The following is a 24,715-nucleotide window of genomic DNA, read 5'->3' as shown; positions in this document are numbered from 1 at the left end:
GCTGCCTTGAAGATATCTAAAATGCCTTCGTGGCCTTTTTCCCATTGCCTTGGATGTTAACACTTGGCTCCCTTTTAGTCATGCTAATCTCTCTAGTAAGTGATTGCTCTGCAGCCTGCTTGGATTCTTTCTCTATCACAGGAGTAGGCTGCGAATTTTCCAAACTTTTATGCTTTGCTTCCCTTTTAAACACGTTTCAACTTTAAATCATTCTTTTACTCGCATACCTGAGTTTAAACTGTTAGAAGCAGCCATGTCATATCCTAAGATCAGAGCAGAACTGAAGGAGATAGAGACATAAAAAACCCTCCAAAAAGTCAATGAATCCAGGAGCTGGTTTTTTGAAAAGATCAACAAAATTGATAGACCGCTAGCAAGACTAATAAAGAAGAAAAGAGAGAAGAATCAAATAGACACAATAAAAACTGATAAAGGGGATATCACCACCAACCCCACAGAAATACAAACTACCATCAGAGAATAATATAAACACCTCTATGCAAATAAACTAGAAAATCTAGAAGAAATGGATAATTTCCTGGACACTTACACTCTCCCAAGACTAAATCAGGAAGAAGTTGAATCCCTGAATAGACCAATAGCAGGCTCTGAAATTGAGGCAATAATTAAAACCTACCAACCAAAAAAAGTCCAGGACCAGACGGATTCACAGCCAAATTCTACCAGAGGTACAAGAAGGAGCTGGTACCATTCCTTCTGAAACTATTCCAATCAATAGAAAAAGAGGGAATCCTCCCTAACTCTTTATGAGGCCAACATAATCCTGATACCAAAGCCTGGCAGAGACACAACAAAAAAAGAGAATTTTAGACCAATATTCCTGATGAACATCAATGCAAAAATCTTCAATAAAATACTGGCAAACTGAATCCAGCAGCACATCAAAAAGCTTATCCACCATGATCAAGTGGGCTTCATCCCTGGGATGCAAGGCTGGTTCAACATATGCAAATCAATCAATCAACGTAATCCAGCATATAAACAGAACCAAAGACAAAAACTACTTGATTATCCCAATAGATGCAGAAAAGGCCTTTGACAAAATTCAACAGCCCTTCATGCTAAAAACTCTCAATAAATTCGGTATTGATGGAATGTATCTCAAAATAATAAGAGCTATTTATGACAAACCCAGAGACAATATCATACTGAATGGGCAAAAACTGGAAGCATTCTCTTTGAAAACTGGCACAAGACAGGGATGCCCTCTCTCACCACTCCTTTTCAACATAGTGTTGGAAGTTCTGGCCAGGGCAATCAGGCAAGAGAAAGAAATAAAGGGTATTCAATTAGGAAAAGAAGTCAAATTGTCCCTGTTTGCAGATGGCATGATTGTATATTTAGAAAACCCCATCATCTCAGCCCAAAATCTCCTTAAGCTGGTAAGCAATTTCAGCAAAGTCTCAGCATACAAAATCAATGTGCAAAAATCATAAGCATTCTTATACACCAGTACCAGACAAACAGAGAGCCAAATCATGAATGAACTCCCATTCACAATAGCTTCAAAGAGAATAAAATACCTAGGAATCCAACTTACAAGGGATATAGAAGACCTCTTCAAGGAGAACTACAACCACTGCTCAGTGAAATAAAAGAGGACACAAACAAATGGAAGAACATACTATGCTCATGAATAGGAAGAATCAATATCATGAAAATGGCCATTCTGCCCAAGGTAATTTGTACATTCAATGCCATCCCCATTAAGCTACCAATGAGTTTCTTCACAGAAGTGGAAAAAACTGCTTTAAAGTTCATATGGAACCAAAAAAGACCCCGTATTACCAAGACATTCCTAAGCCAAAAGAACAAAACTGGAGGCATCACGCTACCTGACTTCAAACTATACTACAAGGCTACAGTAACCAAACAGCATGGTACTGGTACCAAAACAAAGATATAGAACAATGGAATGGAACAGAGCCCTCAGAAATAATACCACACATCTATAGCCATCTGATCTTTGACAAATCTGACAAAAACAAGAAATGGGGAAAGGATTCCCTATTTAATAAATGGTGCTGGGAAAATTGGCTAGCCATAAGTAGAAAGCTGAAACGGGATCCTTTCCTTACTCCTTATACAAAAATTAATTCAAGATAGATTAGAGACTTAAATGTTAGACCTAAAACCATAAAAACCCTAGAAGAAAACCTAGGTAATACCATTCAGGACGTAGGCATGGCCAAGGACTTCACGACTAAAACACCAAAAGCAATGGCAACAAAAGCCAAAATTGACAAATGGGATCTAATTAAACTAAAGAGCTTCTGCACAGCAAAAGAAACTACCACTAGAGTGAACAGGCAAACTACGGAATGGGAGAAAATTTTTGCAATCTACTCATCTGACAAAGGGCTAATATCCAGAACCTACAAAGAACTCAAACAAATTTACAAGAAAAAAACAAACAACCCCATCAAAAAGTGGGCAAAGGATATGAACAGACACTTCTCAAAAGAAGACATTCATACAGCCAACAGACACATGAAAAAATGCTCATCATCACTCATCATCAGAGAAATACAAATCAAAACCACAATGAGATACCATCTCACACCAGTTAGAATGGTAATCATTAAAAAGTCAGGAAACAACAGGTGCTGGGGAGGATGTGGAGAAATAGGAACACTTTTACACTGTTGGTGGGACTGTAAACTAGTTCAACCATTGTGGAAAACAGTGTGGCGATTCCTCAAGGATCTAAAACTAGAAATACCATTTGACCCAGCCATCCCATCACTGGGTATATACTCAAAGGATTATAAATCATGCTGCTATAAAGACACATGCACACATATGTTTATTGCAGCACTATTCACAATAGCAAAGACTTGGAATCAACCCAAATGTCCATCAGTGACAGACTGGATTAAGAAAATGTGACACATATACGCCATGGAATACTATGCAACCATAAAAAAGGATGAGTTCGTGTCCTTTGTAGGGACATGGATGCAGCTGGAAACCATCATTCTCAGCAAACTATCACAAGAACAGAAAACCAAATACCGCATGTTCTCATTCATAGGTGGGAACTGAACAATGAGATCACTTGGACACAGGAAGGGGAACATCACACCCTGGGGCCTGTTGTGGGGAGGGGAGAGAGGGGAGGGATAGCATTAGGAGATATACCTAATGTAAATGATGAGTTAATGGGTGCAGCACACCAACATGGCACATGTATACATATGTAACAAACCTGCACATTGTGCACATGTACCCTAGAACTGAAAGTATAATAAAAAAAATAATAAAAATAAAACTGCAATGAGGTATCATCACACATCTATCAGAATGATTGAATTAGACAGATTTAATTATATCGAGTATTGGCCAGAACCTGAAGCAACTGTAACTCTCATACACTGCTGGTGGGAATATAAAATGGCAAGACCATTTGGAAACAGGTTTGGCAACTTCTTCAAAAGTTAATTATACACTTCTGATCCAAACATTTTACTTCTAGGTAAAAGTAAAATGTTTTTATTTTTTTTTTAACTTTTATTTCATATATATGCTTCTATAAATGAAAGCATATATCCGTACAAAGATGTATTCACTATGTTCATAGCAACTTTATTTGTAATAGACCCAAATTGGAAATAACCCAAATGTCTATGAAGAGATGAATACTTCGGCAAAGTTGACATTTCCATACAATGGAAAATTATTCAGCAATAAAAAACTTAACTATTGATACACTATATGACATTGATGAATTTCAAAATAATTACGATGAGTGAAAAAAGCTAGATTAAAGAAATACATAGTGTATAACTTAATATATGTAGTATTCTAGAATATGCAAACTAATTTGTAGTGAGTGGGAAAAAAAATTAGTGATTCCCTTGGGATATTGAGATAAGTCAAAGAGGGACCATATAGGAGGAATTAAAAAGGGCACAGGGAACCTTTGGGGTAATGAGTATCTTCATTATCTTAACTATGGTGATGGTTTCATGGGTGTATATGTCAAAAACTTAAACTGAACACTTTAAATATACACAATTTATTTATTTATTTCATGTCAGTGCTTTATTATACTTAGATAAAGCTGTTTTTAAAGTCTATGAGATATGAATAGTTATTCCCAAAGTTAATTTCATAGACTTAAATCTTTACATTGCTAAATGAGAAATAAAAAATAATCCTCAGAAATAAGAAAAATAAGAAATTACAAAGAAATGAGAAAAAAAAGGAAAAAGTCAATACAGAAGAAGCAAGATTTTAAGAACCAGGAAACAATTAATAATAGAACTGACAAATCTCAGTGATTGTTCGTTATAGATCCCAGGGTAGAGCTGCACCAACTGCCCAGACTCATTAACAAACAAGGTAAGGAAAGGTATAAGCACCACAAACTTAGCACTGTGTGCAGGGACGTAGCCACAGGTACAAAGAAACAAAAGAAGTATAACAGGACAGTTACTTATTTGTGCTAGTAAATTTGAAAACTTGATTAAATAGATGATTTTCTAGGAAAATATAAATCACAAAATTTGATTTTATAAGAGATTTTTTAAAAAGTAAAGAAACCAATAAAAGCAAAATAAATCGTGAAGATTCCTAAAGTGATATTGCGCAAATTGCCAAGCCCATATTTTTTCCCACTTTCAAAGAAAACATGATTCTGATGATATTTATATGGTTTGGAACTTACAAGGAAGATGGGAAGCATCCAAATTTCTACTATGAAATGAACATAACAGTGATTACAACACTTGACAAACAAAATGGAAAAAATAAAAACAGAAATTGGTAGTATTAATATCCCCATTTAACAGATGTTGAGAACTTTTTCCAAGTCACGTATCCATTTGGAATAGAGTTGGTATTTGAATCCAAGGAAAGTAATTTCCAAACCCAGTTTCTCAACTACTACTCAGTAGTAAAAACTACAAGTATTTCCTGTAAAGTCAGATGAAAGATGGAGACACCTACTTAGGCCCCTTGTATTGTCGTAAATACTTAGTCAAAGCAGTGAAGTGAAAGAAGAGCTAAGACTAAGGTGGAAGAAAAAGGGTAATGAGTATAACTGGCTGCTGTGACTCTGTGCCTAGAAAATTATGATGGTAGCTAGGCAGTCCAAAGTGGTTGGGTAAAAATAATAATGAGGATGATGGAAATAGGGACATGACAGAAAACTTGAATAAATGGAAAACATGAGTTCATTATGCTTAGAAAAGAAGGCTTAAACAATAATTCTGAAATTATTAATGAATGCAATTCTAAAACTCCCCTGGCAAAATTATTCTAAAATTAACCAGAAGAAAATAAATGTGTAGGACAAGCCTGAAAATTTTTAAAGAAAAAAATGATGTGAGTCTAGTTATATCTGTTAAATACAATATATTATGATGCTAATAATGTAGGACAATATAGTGTTGTACAAGAATAGACTGATAGAAAGTGGAACTAGTTCTGTTTTTGCCCAGCACCATAGTCCATAAGCCCAGAAACAAGCCAAATGCATGTGAAAAGTCCATAGATCAAAAATTGGTGTTTGAAATGAAAGTATGCCTGTGTAGAAAAAGATAGCTTGTCATTTGAAACATCACAAAAATGCTTATTCCTACCTTATTTCAAAAGACATTTCAGACAAATAAAAATATTAAGTATAAAAAATAAGCCACAAGTGCACGATAAACCAAATAGGTAAATTGTATAGATTTTTCCAAATTATGGAAATTCTTTCTAAATATGCTATAAATTCCGGACATCACAAAAGAAAAGATTGATTGACAAATTTGACTTTATAAAAAATTTCCAGCCAGATGCAGGGGCTCACGTCTGTAATTCCAGCACATTGGGAGGCCGAGGTGGGCGGATTGCCTGAGATTAGGAGTTCAAGACCAGCTTGGCCAATATGGTGAAACCCCATCTCTACTAAAAATATAAAAATTAGCCAGACACAGTGGCACATGCCTGTAATCCTAGCTACATGGGAAGCTGAGGCATGAGAATCATCTGAACCTGGGAGGCAGAGGTTGCAGTGAGCTGAGATCATGCCACTACACTTCAGCCTGGGCGACAGAGCGAGACTCCATCTCAAAATAATAATAATAGTAATAATAATAATTCCACAAATTAACAAAGGAGGTAGACAAATGCCATACTATTTATTAGGAAGTAGAAATTACTTGTATTTCATACAACAAAGAGAGAATTCCTTAATATATAAAATGCTCATACAAATCAATAAGAAAAATATAAACAATTCTATTGAAGATAAACTACAAAGGACTTGAATAAGTAGTTCATAGAAAAAGAAATATCAATGACAGTATACACATGAACAGAGGCTCAACTTCATCACTAATGTTACTGCAAATGTAAACAATGATGAGATTCTATTTCTCACCTCTCAGATTAAAAGTTTAATATTGTCAAGTGTTGGCGAGAATGTGGGTAACATTTTCAACGAATATAAATTGGTGGCCGGGCATGGTGGCTTATGCCTGTAATACCAGCACTTTGGGAGGCCCAAGCAGATGGATCATGAGATCGGGAATTTGAGACCAGCCTGGCAAACATGGTGAAACCCCGTCTCTATTAAAAATACAAAAATTAGCCTGGCGTGGTGGTGGGCACTTGTAATCCCAGCTACTTGGGAGGCTGAGGCAGGAGAATTGCTTAAACCCAGGAGGCAGAGGTTGCAGTGAGCTGAGATCATGCCACTGCACTCCAGCCTGGGCGATAGAGTGAGACTCTGTCTCAAAAAAGAAAAAAATATATATCTTACAGAGATACACTATTGCCACGATTGTGCAAACACACACACACAATTATGGAACATATGTTAATTTCAGGAGCTATTACATAACTTATTATCTTCCCTAAATATGAAAATCGGTAGCATTTTGAAATGAAATTGAATATAAGTTGTCTGCATTCCTCTAAAGAAAAGTGTTGTATGCGTTAAAGTAATTTCTTATTTGTGTATAACCTGTTGACAGCTTCACTGGAGACTGGCGACTGTCAACCTCTCACGTGCTAACTAAGAAAACCACCAGCACTTCCTAGCCAGGCACAGAACACTCTCTTTTTTCCTGGGAAAAGAAAGATGCAGCATTTTATAAGTGCTTGCTCAGGGTACCCAAGACACAGGAATGCTTTTGTGAAACACTTGTGGGTATCCAGCAGCAGCTGTGTGGTCCCAGTGCTTGGAAACGAAAACCAGTTCCCTCTCAGAGGAGGATCAAATTTGTACTCCAGTAACGTTCTGGCTTTCAGCAGCAAGGCCTTAGCTTTTTCTGGGAAGAGAACTCCTCAAGGCTGAGTTGATTACTAACATAATCTGAGAGATCTGAGTCAGGTAGAGAGCCCAGACACCCAAAATGTGTAGGAAAACAAGAGAAACCTTTGACTACTTAGGGAATGCAGAAATCAATAATGGAATCCTATATATACATAAAATATATAGGATTATATTATATATAGGATTATATTATATAGAGAAATACTTTTATACATAAAATATATTTATTATATAACATATTTGTTATATATATAATTCTACAGTCTAAAGGCTTCAACATTTTATCAGTTCAAATTAGGTATAGAAACCTTCCCTTATTTAGCATATTTTTTATACTTTCCTGTTTATGATTATGTCTATTATTTTTTCAACATCCATTGAGAACAATATCAGAGTGTTAGAATTTTTGCTCCAATATCACACATAATTTGGAAAACTCAACAGAAGGAGGAAAATCTATTGTATTCGCCATATTTATACTATCCCCATTTATCTTTTTTTTTTTTATGTTTCAAGATTTCTTATTTTTATCATATCCTTTCTACTGAAAGAATGTCCCTTACCCACACTTTTAGGATAGGTCTATTGGTAAAAATTCTGCTTAGTTTTTACTTCATCTGAGAATGATGATTTCTGAAATTCATCTGAGAATAATTGATTTTCCTTTCATCCCTATAAAATGTTTTCATTGGATACTGAATGATTATTGGTAGAGGTTCTTTTCCCAGTACTTTAAAGAAAATTTAAGCCACTTCCCTCTGGTCTCCATGGTTTCTGATGAGATGTTATCTTTCATTTAACTGACTTTTCCTCTACAGGTTAAGGTGTCATTCTCTCACACTGCTTTCAAGAATTTTTCTTTGTTTACATTCCAGAAATTTGACTATAATGTCTCTTGGTATGGATTTTTTAGATTTGTTCTATTTGGATTTGCTCAATAATTTCCACTCTCATGTTTAACAAACAATTAAAAAGCATTTTCTGACTTGTGGAGGTGTCTTCTCTTCTGCAGTAAACTTTATGTCTCAATTATGAAGTAAACCACATTGGGAATTTGGAAATTCAAAATTTTAAAGCAAATGCAACTCTCAGAAAAGGGCTGTGCTTGTGAGGGAAGATGTAAGGCTGAACAAGCGGTCACCATGAAGAGATCTGGGTGTGTTTCGCCATGAGCACCTGTGGAACAGGCAGCGGAGAGAAGAGCAGAGCCCTGTTAGGTGGCTCTCCAGGACTTCCTCACATTAGTAGCCATGATGCCACTAAAAAGCGCATTACAGGGTGAAGGTTCAAACAATGTTGAATGAATAAAGGAGTGAATATGGGTTGTGAAGAATATTCAGTCTTTAGAAAATTTTCCTGAAGTTTGGGATTTTCCAAAGAAAATTATTTTCTTCTGGCTTTGCTTTGCCTTGTTTTGTCCCATTTATTTTAGAAAACACCATGTTTCTTCAAAAAAGTTGGGAACTCCTAACATACAGAAAGAAGTGTTAGCTCACTGCCCTAAAAAGTTGGGATAAGGTCAGAGGACACAGATAATTAGTTATCTAGGGACTGGTGGTTTGGGCCGAAAGGCCACAAAAGGAAGGAAAGGAAGCTAAGTTTAGTATTAATATAAAGAGACTATGACAAAAAGGAAGTGGGAAGCAAGCAATTTAGAGGTTGAATAATTGGATTTGGGAAACAAAATTTTGCTTGATGAAGTGTAGGCAAATTGCTCAAGTCTCTTTGTACGTTAATGAAGCTCAAGAATGGTCGATGTGGGTCTCAGATTAGTTTCTGAAATGAAATATAAAATAAAAATCCAAGATAAGCTACAAATATATTAAAATAAACCTTTAAGACATTTTTATCAGAGTGATATACGGTTAAAGTATCGTTATATCAATATAAAATATTGTCATATAAAAATCCTGCTTAAACAAATTTATCACGTTTCCCAGTAACAACCACACTTTAACATTTTTAGCTATTTCTTCGGGTAGTTACATTTATAACTCTAAATAGTATGCTTATATTATTTTTGGTTCATTCAATATTTAAATATTATTTAACTTCTGATAATTGAGAAGCTAGCTCTCTCAAACTACACTTCATCTCCCTTTATCTATCTTGAAGTATAGTCATAACACTACTTTAAGTTAGATAGAGGGCACTTACATTACCCTGCTCTTATGCGACTGTGGTTTACCACAATTTCCTTTTCTTTTGAGTCTGGTTTTCTAGAGGTTGTTTTTTTTTTTTTTTTTTTAATTTGACTTCTTATCAAACAATGTCTTCCTCTTTAATAGTCCTTATTTTTCCTCCAAACTTCATTGTTTCAGGTCCTTCCTGGAACCCTTCCATTCTGCTCCTTGGTCTTGGCTGGCTGTTGCCCCGGACTGATCAACAGCTTCTAAAAACTCACACATTGCTCTATTTGGTGGATTTGATCTAGTATTTCATTTTAGATAAGTGCAACCTTAAGTAACTTCTGAGGAAAGATTGAATAAGAAGTAAATATTTTGAGTTCTTGCATGCCTGAAATGTCTTGACTCCATAATCATACTTATTCAATATCTGCTGTGGATATTAGAATTATATACTCCAAATTATTCTTCCACAGAATTTTGAAGGCCTTGCTTTGTTGTCTTCCTCATGCAGGCTAATGACATTCTTAGTTACATTCCTTTAAAGGTGATGTGTTTTTCTCTTTTGGGGTTTTCAAATTTTATTTTGTAGTTGTGTCCTGAAATTCCATAATTGTGTACATTGGACTGTTTTTGTTTTTTTAAATTTATTGTGGTAGACTTTTCAAGGATATGTTCAATCTTGAGATGCATGTACTTCCATTTTGAGAAGTTCTTGGGGTAATTTCTTCCCTTTAATCTTTTTCTTTTCACTTCATCTAGAATTTTTTTTTTTAATGGTTTGACCACCAGATTTATCTTCTAGGTCTTTTGTCTTCCTTATTTTCTGTCTTTTTTCTCTCTTCTAGGAGAATTCCTTCACCTGTTGCTATAAACTGAATGTTTGTGCCTGTCCTCAAATTCTGAAATATGTTGAAGCCTGTTATGGCTTGAATGTATCCCCCAAAAGGCATGCATTGGAAACTTAATCCCCAATACAACAGTATTAAGTGGTGGGATCTTTAAGAGTTGATCAGACCATGAATGCTCTGGCCTCATAAATAGATTAATGCTGTTATCACAGGAGTAGATTTGTTACCACAGGGGTAAGTTCCCTATAAAAGAATGTGTTTGACCCCCTTCTTTTTCTCTCTTGTCCTTTTTGCCCTTCCTTCATAGGATAACATGGCAAGAAGGTCTTCACCAGGTGCTGGCTGCTTGATCTTGAACTTCCCAACCTCCAGAATCATGAGCCAATACATTTTTGTTCTTTAGAAATTACCCACCCTGTGGTATTCTGTTATAGCAGCAAAAACAGACTAAGAAAACGTTTTAATCCCCATTGTGATGTTATTTGGAGGGAGAGGAGTATAGGAGGTAGTTAGGTTTAAATTAGGTCATGATAATGGGAGACCCCATGAAAAGATTAGTGTCCTTATAAAATGAGGAAGAGATTAGAGCTTGCTCACCCTCTCTCCACCGTGTGAAGATACAGCAAGAAGGTGGCTGTTCGCAAGTCAGGTAGAGGGCCCTGACTGAATCTGTAGCAACTGATATTGGACTTTCAGCCTCGAGAATGGCAAGAATAAATGCCTGTTGTTTAAATCACCCAGCCAGTGGTATTTTGTTATAGCAGTTTAAATTGTATGAGTCACTAATTTTTTCAGCTTTCTTAAGCCAGCTTTGGAAAAATGGTAGATTCAGTTGCAGAATGGCATTGTGAGAAGCTCCTCAGACATGCTTTCCAGTGACACAATCTTAATGGGTATAAACTATTTTAACTAAAGTACCTGGAAATTGTACAAAAGACATACAGAAAATGAAGAAATATTTATTCAAAAAAATCTACTAGATTTTATTAAGGACAACAAGATTCTGTGGCACTTGGGCCACAACCTACAATACTCCAAAGTATTCCCATACCTCCTACACCTCCCCCACCTCATCCCTCACCCCCATCTCCAAGTCAGCTCAGATTATCATGATGGAAGCTAATCTTCAGGTAGGTATGGCCCAAAATACAAGACTTCCAGCTGTAAGAAACAAATATATGCTTCCCTTCCCATGCTGACAGCCATGATAGGGAAAATCTGCTAAAATTTAAGATTTAACTAAGATCCAGGGTCTCCTAACATAATATCTAAATTTTCAGGTTCTAATAGAAAATCACCTAGCACACCAAGAACCAGTAAAATCTCAACTTGAATGAGAAAAGATGAGCAACATATACCACCACCAAGATGACAAAGATGCAAGAATTATCTGACAAGGATTTTACAGCAGCCATCATAAAAAGACTTCAACAATTACTAACTGACTTGAAACATGAACATACAGAAAATGTCAGCAAAGAAAAAGAAGATATAATGGAAACCAAGTAAAAGTTTCAGAACTGAAAAATGCAATAATTGAAATAAAAAACATAGTGGGTGGGCTAACCAATGGAATGGAGAGGCAGAGGAAAGAATCAGTGAATTTAAAAATAGGCTAATAGAAATTACTCAATCTGAAAAGAGAGGAAAAAGGACTTTAAAAAGGTACAGAGTTTTAGGGACATTTGGAATTATAACAAAATAACTAACATTCACATCATTGTTGTGCAGGAAAGAGAGAAGAAAGAGTGTGGGGTTAAGAGCTATTCAAATAAATACTGGCTGAAAATTTTCCACATTTGGCAAAGACAAAAATTTACAGATTCAAGAAGCTTAGCAAATCCTAAAATAGAATAAACCCCACTCCAAAATTCATACCAAGACACATCATAGTCAAATTTCTGAAAACTAAAACAAAAAAGAATCCTTGAAAGCAGTGAGAGAGAATACCTTACCTATAAGGGAAGAGTTATTTGAGTGAAAGATAATTTCTCATCAAAAACCAGAGACCAGAAGGAAGTAGCTCTACAATTTTCTTAAGTGCTGGGAAAAGAAACCCTACCAATAAGCATTCAATATCCAATGAAAATACTTTTTAGTGATGAAAGGAAAATCAAGGCATTCTCAGAAAAAGTAAAAATTAAGTAATTTTTTAAATCAAATAGACCTACCCTAAAAGAATGACTGAAGGAACTTGGTGGGAACTGGAGCAAAGGTTACTCTTGCTATGTTTTAGTAAAGAGACTGGCAGATTTTGCCCCTGCCCTAGAAATAGATGAAACTTTGAACTTGAAAGAAATGATTTAGGGCATCTGGTGGAAGAAATTTCTAAGCAGCAAAGCATTCAAGTGGTAACTTGGGTACTGTTAAAAGCATTCAGTTTTATGTATTCACAAAGATAAGGCCTGGGATTGGAACTTATGTTTAAAGAGGAAGCAGAGCATAAGAATTTGGAAAATTTGCAGCCTGACAATGTGATAGAAAAGAAAAATCTGTTTTCTGAGGAGAAATTCAAGCCAGTTACAGAAATTTGCATAAGTAACAAGGAACCAAATGTAAATTGCCAAGACCATAGGGAAAATGTCTCCAGGCCATGTCAGATACCTTCCTGCCAGCCCCTCCCATCACAGGACTGAAGGCCTAGAAGGAAAAATTGGTTTCATGGGCCAGACCCAGGGTGCTCCTGCTGTGTGCCTAGGGACATGGTGCCCTATGTCCTAGCTGCTCCAGCCCTGGCTAAAAGGAGGCAACATGAAGCCCCAAGCCTTGGCAGCTTCCACATGGTGTTGAGACTGTGGGTGCACAGAAGTCAAGAATTGAGGTTTGGGAACCTCCACCTAGATTTCAGAGGATGTATGGCAATGCCTGGATGTCCAGGCAGAAGTCTGCTGTAGGGGCGGGGCCTTCATGAAGAACTTCCACTAGGGCAGTCTGGAAGGAAAATGTGGGGTTGAAGCCCCCACACAGTCTCCCCCCTTGGGCACTGCCTGATGGAGCTATGAGAAGAGGGCCACCGTCCTCCACCAACAGCTTGCACTGTGCCCCTGGAAAGGCTGCAGACACTCCACACCAACCTGTGAAAGCAGCCAGGAGGGAGACTGTATTCTGCAAAGCCACAGGGGAAGAACTGCCCAAGACCATGAGAACTCACCTCTGGCATCAGTGTGACCTGGATGTGAGACATGGAGTCAAAGGAGAACATATTGGAGGTTTAAGATTTGACTGCCCTGCTGGATTTCAAACTTGTGTGGGGCCTGTAGCCCCTTCATTTTGGCCAATTTCTCCCATTTAAAATGTTTGTATTTAACCATTGCCTGTACCCCCATTGTATCTAGGAAGTAACTAACTTGCTTTTGATTTTACAGTATGATAGGCAGAAGGGACTTGCTTGTCTCAGATGAGACTTTGGACTGTGAACTTTTGAGTTAATGATGAAATGAGTTAAGATTTTGGGGGGCTGTTTGGAAGGCATGATTGGTTTTCAAAGTGAGGACATGAGATTTGGGAGGAGGCAGGGACAGAATGATATAGTTTGGCTGTGTCCTCACCCAAATCTCATCTTGAATTGTAACTCCCATAATTCCCATGTGTCTTGGGAGGGACCCAATGGGACATAATCAAATCATAGGGGTAATTCTTTCCCTTGCTGTTCTCATGAGAGGGAATAAGTCTCATGAGATCTGATGGTTTTAGAAAAGAGAACTCCCCTGTGGACGTTCTTTCTTGCCTGCTGTCATGTAAGACGTGCCTTTGCTCTTCCACCTTCTGCCATGATTGTGAAATCTCCCCAGTAATGTTGAGCTGTGAGTCCATTAAGCCTCTTCTTCTTTATAAATTACCCAGTCTTTATTAGCAGTGGGAGAACAGACTAATACGATCATTTTATGATTAAAACCCTCAGCAAAATCGGCATAGAAGGGGCATAACTTAAAGTAATAAAAGGCATCTATGACAAACCCACAGTCAGCATTATACTGATTGGGGAAGAGATAAAAACATTCCCCTTGAGAACTGGAACAAGACAAGGATGCCCACTTTCACCACTTCTATTCAACATAGTACTGGAAGTCCTCAGAGCAATCAGACAAGAGAAAAAAAATAAAGGGTATTAAAATCAGTAAAGAGGAAGTCAAACTGTTGCTATTCACTGATTATGTGATCATATACCTAGAAAACCATAAAGACTCATCCAAAAAGCTAATAGAATTGAGAAATGAATTCAATGAAGTTTCAGGATACAAAATTAATGTATATAAATCAGTAGCACTGCTATACACCAACAGCAACCAAGCTGAGAATCAAATTAAGAACTCAACCCCTTTTGCAATAGCTTCAAAAAAATAAAATAAAATACTTAGGAATATACCTAACAAAGGAGGTGAAAGACCTCTACAAGGAAAACTACAAAACACTACTGAAAGAAATCATAGACGACACAAACAAGTGGAAACACATCCCACGCTCATGGATGGGTAGAATCAAAATTGTGAGAATTATGATATTGCCAAAAGCAATCTACAAATTCAATGCAATTCCATCAAAATACCACCATCCTTCACAAAACTAGAAAAAAAAAGTCCTAAAATTCATATGGAACAAAAAAAGAGCTTGCATAGTCAAAGCAACACTAAACAAATCTGGAGGCATCACATTACCCAACTTCAAACTAAACTACAAGGCTATAGTTACCAAAACAGCATGGTAGTGATGTAAAAAAAAGGCACTAGACCAATGGAACAGAATAGAGAAAAAAAAACCCCAAATACTTACAGCCAACTGATCTTTGACAAAGTAAACAAAAACGTAAAGTGTGGAAAGGACAGCCTATTCAACAAATGGTGCTGGGATAATAGGCAAACCACATGTAGAAGAATGGATCCTCATCTCTCACCTTATATAAAAACCAACTCCAGATGGATCAAAGACTTAAATCTAAGACCTGAAACCATAAAAATTCTAGAAGATAACGTCAGAAAAACCCTTCTAAACATTGGCTTAGGCAAAGATTTCATGACCCAAATGCAAATACAACAAAAACAAAGATAAATAGATGGAACTTAATGAAACTAAAAAGCTTTGACACAGCAAAAGAAATAATCAGCAGAGTAAACAGACAACCCACAGATCGAGAGAAAATCTTTGCAAACTATGCAGCCAACAAAGAACTAAAATCCAGAATCTTTAAGGAATTCAAATAAATCAGCAAGAAGAAAAACAAACAATCCCATCAAAAAGTGGGCTAAGGATATGAATAGACAATTCTCAAAAGAAGATATGCAAATGGCCAACAAACATATGAAAAAATACTCAATATAACTAATTATCAGGGAAATGCAAATTAAAACCATGATACAATACCACTTTCCTCCTGCAAGAGTGGCCATGATAAAAAAAAATTTAAACAAAAGTAGATGTTGGCGTGAATGTAGTGAAAAGGGAGCACTTTTACACTGCTGTGGACAAGTAAATTAGTACAATCACTATGGAAAACAGTGTGGAGATGCATTAAAGAACTAAAAGTAGATCTACCATTTGATCCAGCACTCCCACTCCTGGGTATCTACCCAGAGGAAAAGAAATAATACAAAAAAGTTACTTGCACATGCATGTTTATAGCAGCACAATTTGCAATGGCAATAATATGGAGCCAGCCCAAATGCCCATCAATCATGAGTGGATAAAAAAATGGAATACTACTAATTCATAAAAAGAAATGAAATAATGCCATTTGCAGCAACCTGGATAGAGTTGGAGAGCAGCAATCTAATTGAAGTGACTCAGGAATGGAAAACCAAACATTGTATGTACTCACTCATAAGTGCGAGCTAAGCTATGATGACTCAAAAGCATAAGAATGATACAATGGACTTTGGGGACTCAGAGGGAAGTGTGGGAGGGGGTTGAAGGATAAAAGACTACGCATTGGATACAGTGTACACTGCTCATGTGAAGAGTGCACCAAAATTTCAGAAGCCACCATTAAATAACTTAATCATGTAACCAAACACCACCTGTTCCCCAAAAAGTATTGAAATTGAAAATAATAAAAGAAGTTTGAATTAAACACACAACTTGAAAAAACCCTCACAAAATAAATATCCAGGTCCAGATTGTGTCCCTGGAGAATTCCATTAAATATTTAAAGAAAAAGTAACACCAATTCTACACAATATCTTTCAAAATCTAAGTAGAAGAGTTTCCAGCTCATTTTTTTTAGGCAGTGAAACTCTTATTTATTCTTGTTTTGAATAGGTTTGAATAGGTTCAAAAAGTCAAAACAAAGTAACAAGATATGTTATGAGAGTTAGTGCTTCTATTTATTTCTGTCTTCCCAGTTCCATTCCAACTCCTACAGGTGGCCAATTGTACTAACTTCTCTCAACCCTTTCAGTGTTGTTTCTCTATTTACATAAAAACAAAAACAAATGTATACAGAGAGTAAAATATACATAATATAACTGGTACTTTTTTTTGTTTTTTTGCTATGTTTAAGTTTATAGCTCAGTGGCATTAAGTATATTCACAGTGTTACAGAATCATCCATCTCCAGAACTTTTTCATTGCCTTATACTAAAATTCTATGTACATTAAATAATAACTCCCAACTACGCCCAGTGTCTTGTAACTATTGTTTTACTTTCTGTCTCTATGAATTTGCCCACTCTAGGTACCTCATATAAGTGAAATTATTTGTCCTTACGCGTCTGGCGTATTTCACTTAGTGTGTCTGCAAGGTTCATCCGTGTTGTAACATGAATCTTACCTTCCTTTCTTTTTAAGGCTGAATAATAACCCACTATATGCATATGCTACATTTTGTTTATGCATCCATCAATCAACGAACATTTGAGCTGCTTCCACCTTTTGGCTATTGTGAATAATGCTGCTGTGAAATTGGTGTTTGAGTCTCTTCTTTCAATTCTTTTGTGTATATACTCAGAATTGGAATTGTTAAATCATATGGTAATGCTATGTGTAAATTTTTTGAGGAATTACCATACTGTTTCCACCCGAAGCACAAGTGTTCCAATCTCCCCAACTCCTCATCAACACTTTTTGTTTCTTTATTTTTTAAAATAATAGCCATCCTACTGGGTATAAAGTGGTATCTTATTGTGATTTTGATTTTCATTTTTCTAATGGTACTGATAGTGAGCATCTTTTCACAGGCTTACTGATTATTCGTGTATCTTCCTTGGGAAAATATCTATTCAACTCCTTTGCCCACTTTTGAATTAAGGTTTTTAGTGTGTTGAGTTTTGTTGTTTCTATATTCTAGATATTAATACCTTATCAGATATGTGATTTGAAAATATTTTTCCAATTCTGTGGGTTGCCTTTTCACTCTGTTGATAGTGTGCTCTGATGCACAAAATTTTTATTTTGAGGAATTCCAATCTATCTAATTTTTTTCCTTTTTTTCTTGTGCTTTTGGTGTAATAACCAAGAAATCATTGCTACATACAATGTCATAAAGCATTTTCCCTATGATTTTCTTCTACCAGTTTTATAATTTTGATACTTACATGTAGGTCTTTGATTTTGAGCTAATTTTTGTATATAGTTTAAGATGAAACTAGAACTTACAATATTATGCTAAATACAAGTGGTAAAAGCAGGCATCCTTGTCTGGTTCCTGATATTAAAAGAAAGCTCTCAGTTTTTCACCATTGATTATCATGTTACCTGTGGATTTTTCATATCTGGCCTTTATCATGTTGAGGATGTTTGCTTCTCTTCCTAATTTTCTGACTTTTTTATCATTAAAGGATATTGAATATTTTCAAATGATTTTTCTGTTTCAATTGAGATAATTGTGTGTGTGTGTGTGTGTGTGTGTGTGTGTTTCTTCATTCTGTTAATGTTGTGTATTATATTGGTTGACTTTCACATACTGAACCATCCTTGCATTTCAGGAATAAATTCACTTAGTCCTAGTATAAAATTCTTTTAATTGTTTGCTGAATTTAGTTTGCTAGTATTTTCTTTAGGATTATTGGGTCAATATTCATAAGTGATATTGGTTTTTAGTTTTCTTGCCTTTTAGTGTCTTTGTCTGGCTTTAATATCAGGGTAATGCTAGCCTCATAGAATGAGTTAGGAAGTGTTATCTTCAACTTTTTAGAAGAGTTTGGAAAAGAACGATAATTCCTTAACTCTTTAGTAGAAGTCACCAGTAAAGCCTTCTAGTCAAATCTCTGTCTTGGGAGGTTTTGATTACTGATCCAATCTCCTTACTAATTATAGACCTATTCAGATTTTCTGTTTCCTCACAATGCAGTCATAGTAGGCTGTGTGTTTCTGGAAAGTTGTCTATTTCATCTAGATTATCCAATTTGATGGCAAACAATTATTCAAAGCAATCTCTACCTGTTTTTAAAAAATTTATAGTTAGTAATGTCCATTTCTGATTTTAGTAATTCAAGTCTTCTCCCTTTTTTCTTAATCAAGCCAAAGATAAATCTTTTCTAAAAACAAACTATTGATCTCACTGATTTTTCACAATTGTTTTTCTATTCCTTATTTTCTTTATCTCTGTTCTTAGCTTTATAATTTCCTTCCTTCTACTAGTTTTGAGTTTTGTTTGGCAGTCTTTTTATAGGTCCTTAAGGTGTAAAGTTATGTTATTGAGTCTTCTTTTTTAATGTATGTGTTCACAGCTATAAATTTCCCTCTGAACACTGCTTTTGCTGCATTCCATAAGTTTTGGTGTGTTGCATTTTTGTTTTTATCTGTCCCAAGGTATTTTATAATTTCTACTGTGATTTCTTCTTTGACCCATTGTTTGTTTAAGAACAGGATCGTGGTTTTATATCCTTCTTCCAATGTATTCCTTTTGATTGAAGACTTTATTTATATTTAAAGTAATTACTGATAAAAGCTTACTTCTGCCTTTTACTATTGATTTTCTGTGTATCTTATAGCTTTTACACATGATTTTCTGCATTACTACCCTCTTTTGTGTTTAGTTGATTTTTTTCTTTTTCTTTCTTCTTTCCTTCTTTCCTTCCTTCCTTCCTTCCTTCTTTCTTTTTGATGGAATCTTGCTCTGTTGCCCAGGCTGGAGTGCAATGGCATGATTTTGGCTCACTGAAACCTCTGCCTCCCAGGTTCAAGTGATTCTTCTGCCTCAGACTCCTGAGTAGCTGGGACTACAGGTGCACACCACCATGCCTGGCTAATTCTTGTATTTTTAGTAGAGATAGGGTTTCACCATGTTGGCCAGGCTGGTCTCGAACTCCTGACCTCATGATCCACCTGCCTCAGATCACGGCCCCCCAAAGTGCTGGGATTACAGGAGTGAGCCACCACGCCCAGCCTAGTTGATTTTTTTTCTAATGATATACTTTGACTTTCATTTTAGTACCTTTTGATTTTTATTTTATTACCTTTTGTGTATATAACATACACATAAAATAATATTTTTCTTTGCAGTTTATGTAAGAATATATATGTAACATTCTGAACTCATAACCATCTGAGTTAATACCGACTTAACTTCAATCACATACCAAAACTCTACTCCTATACAGCCCTTTGCCCTCTTTATGTTATTAATGTTACAAATTACATATTTATACACTGTGAGCACAATAACATAAAAAGTGAAGTTACAAACCAAAATTACAACAATACTGGTTTTTATACTTACCCATGTGTTCAACTTAGCAGGAGATCATATACATTTTCATACAGCTTTGAGTTAATATCTAGCATCCTTTTATTTCAACCTGTAGGATTTCCTTTAGCATTCCTAGTAAAGCAGGTCTAAGAGTAGCAAACTACTTCAGCTTTTGTTTTTCCTCTGGGTGTAGAATTCCCAGCTGACAGGGTTGTTTTTTCTTTCTCTTTCAACACTTTGAATATATCATCTCATTGCCTTCTGGCATTCAAGGTTTCTGATGAGAAATTGGTTGATAATCTTATTGATCATCTCTTCTATATGATGAGTGACTTCTCTCTCGCTGCTTTCAAGTTTCTTTGTCTTTGTCTTTTAAAATTCTGATTATAATGTGTCTTAATATGTGTCTCTTAACTTCTTAGGTTTGTAGCTCCATATTTTTCACCAAATTTGGCATAATTTCTGCCAGTATTTCTTTAAATAATCTTTCCATCCCCTTCTCTTTCTCTTGTCTTTCTGGAACTTTTATAATATGTATGTTGGTCCACTTGATGGTGTCAACATAAATTCTTTAAATTCACATCACTTTTCTTCAGTTTTTATTCTTTCTGCTCCTCAGACTCAATAATTTCAATTATCCTATCCTTTAAGTTCACTGAATCTTTTTTCAGCCTGCTCAAATCTGCTGATATTTCATTGCAATGAATTTTTTATTTCAGTTATTGTACTTTTTAGCTCCAGATTTTTGTTCAGTTCCTTCTTATAATTTCTCTCTCTTTATTGATATTCTAATTTTGTTCACATATTGTTTTCTTGATATCCTCTCATATTTTTAAATTATTATTTTTAACCATTGTTAGATGCCACAAAGTAGGTGGCAGTACCTTACCTGTATGTTTGTTGTCAGACCCAAGGGCCTCTTCTATCCTTGTTGAGAGAAACTCTAACTTTTTCTCCTTTCATACAGTACCTAAGGCTCTTTAGTTCTTTGTCCATGTTTTTCCTTAGCTTCTTGAGCATATTTAAGACAGTTAAAAAATTGTGTAGTAGGCCGGGTGCAGTGGCTCATGCCCATAGTCCCAGCATTTTGGGAGGCCAAGGTGGGTGGATCACCTGAGGTCAGGAGTTCAAGACCAGCCTGGCCAACATTGTGAAACCCCATCTCTACTAAAAATACAAAAAAATTAGCCAGGTGTGGTGGTGGGCACCTGTAATCCCAGCTACTTAGGAGGCTGAGGCAGGAGAATCGCTTGAATCTGGGAGATGGAGGTTGCAGCGTGCCATTGCACTCTAGCCTGGACAACAAGAGCAAAACTCTGTCTCAAAAAAATAAAATAAATAAAATAAAATAAATTGCATAGTAAATCCAATTTTGGGTTTCCTTGGTGATGGTTTTTATCCTTTTGTTTTATCCATTTGAATGAGGCATGTTTTCCTGTTTCTTTGTATGCCTTATAATATTTTGTTAAACATTAAGCATTTGACTATTACAACGTGGACTATAATGTCAATGATAATCTGAATCTGGAAATCAGATTATCTCTTTCTCTTTTCTTAGTTGTTGGAAGTTGTAATAGTTCACTCATTTTGAAAATTTTGCAAACTATTTTTCAAAGATCATGTTTTGTCGTGTATGATCACCAAAGTTTCTGTTCCTTTAGGTTGTGTTCAGTTGTTTTGATAGAGATATCCTTTAATGCCAGAAATTGAAACAAAGAAACACACACACACACACACAGAGAGAGAGAGAGAGAGAGAGAGAGAGAGAGAGAGAGAGAGAGAGAGAGAGAAAGGATAGCTACTTCTACCGGTATCTGCAGATTATTTCTGTTCTGGGGCACTCCTTTACCATTTTAGCTAGCCTTGCTTTGAGACTAGGGATCAACCCAGGTGAAAGCTTAATGTCTTCTTGAGACTTTTCTGAGCATGACTCTTGCCTGTGCATGTTCATGACTTTCTAAATTCTCCCATGTATATGGCTGCTTTTGAATGTCTTCATTTCTCAAAGAGTCTCACCCTAGTTTCTCTTTATGCCTTTCATGGTCTGTTGTATGCCTCAACCTGTCCCAGGCATCTGTGAGCTTGTAGTCTGCCTTACAGCTTTTACAAGTAGTTTCTGCTACATTTCCTTCCAGGGCCCCAAGTTATATGAAACAGATGAGTGCCTTGCATCAGTCCTTCAGGTATTCCCCAAACAAGTTAGAACAGATGTGCACAGTAATTTGCAAATAATATCTGCTCTGCTTCCTCTGGTTCTAGGGTGGGGAGGGACTGGGAACAGAGCTGTCACAACCCAAAGCAAAGGGCACTGCCATGCTGGAGAGGGTATGGAGCAAAGGCATCTTACTATACAACTTTCCTACCATTTTAATAATGACTTCTTTTGATTTGGTGTTTTCTTAGTTGCTGTAAACCTTTGACTATATTCTAGAGCTTCTATGAAGTTGGTTACAACAGCTCTGGGTTTTTTGTTTGTTTGCTTTTGCAAGTTTCTTTGGATAACAACCATTTTGCTGATAACGTCATCATTTCTTTGTGTTTTGATAAACAGACATTTTCTCTTTTGTTTCCTCTTTTGGCATGCTCTTCCCCAGATGTTTTCCTGGCCAGATCTTTCATTCCTTCATGGTTTTGCTTGCATATCAGTTTCTCCATGAGACCTTTCCTCTCCACTCTTTCTAAGCATTCACTATCCCCTTCACTTTTAAAAAACTTTATTTTGAGACAATTATAAATTCATGATCAGTTATAAGAAATATGGAGAGAAATCACCCAGTTTCCTCCAATGGTAACGTTTTGCAAAACTATAGTATAATATCACAACCATAATATTGTCATTGATGTAGTCAAGACATAGAATATTTCCATCACCACAGGGATGCTTCATATTATACTTTTACACCACTTCTACCTCCCCACCTCATTTCATTCCATCTCTAACTCCTGATACCCTCTAATCTGTCCTCCATTTCTACAATTTTGTCATTTTAAGCATGTTACATAAATGTTATACAGTAGGTTATCTTAGAACTTGGCTTTTCATTCAACACAATCCCTTGGAGATTAATCCACATTATTACAAATATAAATAGTTTGCTCCTTCCTATTTCTGAGTAGTATTCCAAGATATAGGTGTACCAGCTTATTTAACCTATTGACAGATATCTGGGTCACTAATAGCTCTTAAAGCTGCTCTCATCATTTGTGTGCACGTTTTCATGTGTACTTTTGTTTTCATTTATTTGGGAGAAATAATCAAAGGTACAATTGTTGAGTTGAATGGTAGGTGTGTATTTTAAGAGAACAGGCTTTTCTTGGAGATATTTTGGTCTATGCCTGTTGGCAGTCCCAGGTTGAAGGCTTCTACAGTACTCTATCTAGGATACAAGGAAGGCAATAAAGATACTCTAGGAACTCACTGTCATGCCACTTTGCAAGTTGTGAGGTCCCAAGGCAGTTCATTGTTTTTTTCCCAACTTTTCAGTCTTCCAATGATTATTGTCATGTTACATCCAAGGTTCCTATAAGAGGAAAGACTTGGGACAAATGGGGATACTTTCATCTCAAGGAACCGGATGTCCTCCGTTTTTATTTTTCTCTGAAATCTTCTTGGTACCTAGCATAGCATAGAGGTTATTTCCTTATTATTTGCTTATATTATTCCCACCCTGGAAGAGAATCTCACTAAAGCAAAGAATTTTCGTTGTTGTTCACTGCCATCTCTTTGAAGCATGGAACATCTGGCTCAATACAAATTTGCTGCATAAAGAATTGACTGTCATCTTTATTTTCTTCATACTAGTTCCTTAGTATAGATTATCCATGAGTTTACTAGGACAAAGTGCAAAATGTTTTGTGAAAATGATAGCATATTACTATTTTTTTCTCAAAAGGATTCATCACTTTACACTGAAGCCAATAAAAAAAACTATGTGCAGTTTTTATCTGTTAGTATTTCATTTTTACAAAGGGGAACAACAGGTAAAGAGAAAAGATGCTTGTGCACTTCCATTCCTTCAGGCCCAGCTCTCAGCTCTCATGCCCCTGCCTTCTCCTGCCCACTACCCTGCTCTCTTTTGTCAAGTCCTTGCAGCAGTCTCCCCTCAGCCTCCTGGAGTCCCAGCTTTTCCCTGCCAGCTATGCCCGTGCCTCAGAGGGAAAGGGCCCTGGGCAGGAGGGAATTATGATTCCAACACCTCACTCTGGAACTCCAGATGCATTTCCCTGGATACATAAGTCCTGAAGCAGTGTGCTCATCTGTCCTGTGATCAGTGCATTGTGTATTAAACTGGAATTTGTGGAGTAGCCTGGGCTTTACCAGTTTTTGTCATCCTGATAGGAAAATGAGTTTCAAGTCCCAAATGACAAAGTGACAAACGAAATTTTGGAAAGCAAATTGCAATTTTGGAAAGCACAATTTTGCCTCAATGTTGGCCACACAGAACTCCTGCTTACCTGGCACTTCCCCCAGGCCAGCCTCCCAATACTTACGCCCCACACTGCACTGGCTCACCTCAGTCCAGGGCACCACTGCACTACTCAACCAGGTGTTCAGCTCAAACACCTGCAGGTCACCTTTTGTCCTTTGTGCCCTCACTCCTCTCAAAGTCAACAAGAGAACTGAAATCTAACCCAGCTCTTTCTATGTGTTGGCATCTTCATTTCAACCATCAGGATCAAGTCGCCAGACTCTTGAGTGACCTTGGAATGACCTTACAGTGTCCAATAGTGCATTCAGCCAGGAAGGTTATTGAAAAGCAACACTCAGTGACTGTTACTCCCCACTTCTGGTGTACGGTGCTGGTCATACATAAGATAAGGCTTAATA

General features: G+C 36.4%; 1 non-coding gene across 1 annotated transcript; it reads right to left on the bottom strand.

Annotated features, from left to right (window-relative positions):
• Positions 1 to 20,731: 20,731 nt before the first annotated feature.
• On the bottom strand, positions 20,732 to 20,857 carry LOC123569284 (U6atac minor spliceosomal RNA). Its single transcript, XR_006692922.1, has one exon. It is a non-coding gene; the product is annotated as a U6atac minor spliceosomal RNA (small nuclear RNA).
• Positions 20,858 to 24,715: the final 3,858 nt, after the last annotated feature.

This window comes from Macaca fascicularis, chromosome 15 (genome assembly GCF_037993035.2).
Source record: "Macaca fascicularis isolate 582-1 chromosome 15, T2T-MFA8v1.1".
Classification (NCBI taxonomy): domain Eukaryota; kingdom Metazoa; phylum Chordata; class Mammalia; order Primates; family Cercopithecidae; genus Macaca; species Macaca fascicularis.
Note: the sequence above shows the minus strand (reverse complement) of the source record. Positions and strands in the feature narration are given on the sequence as shown.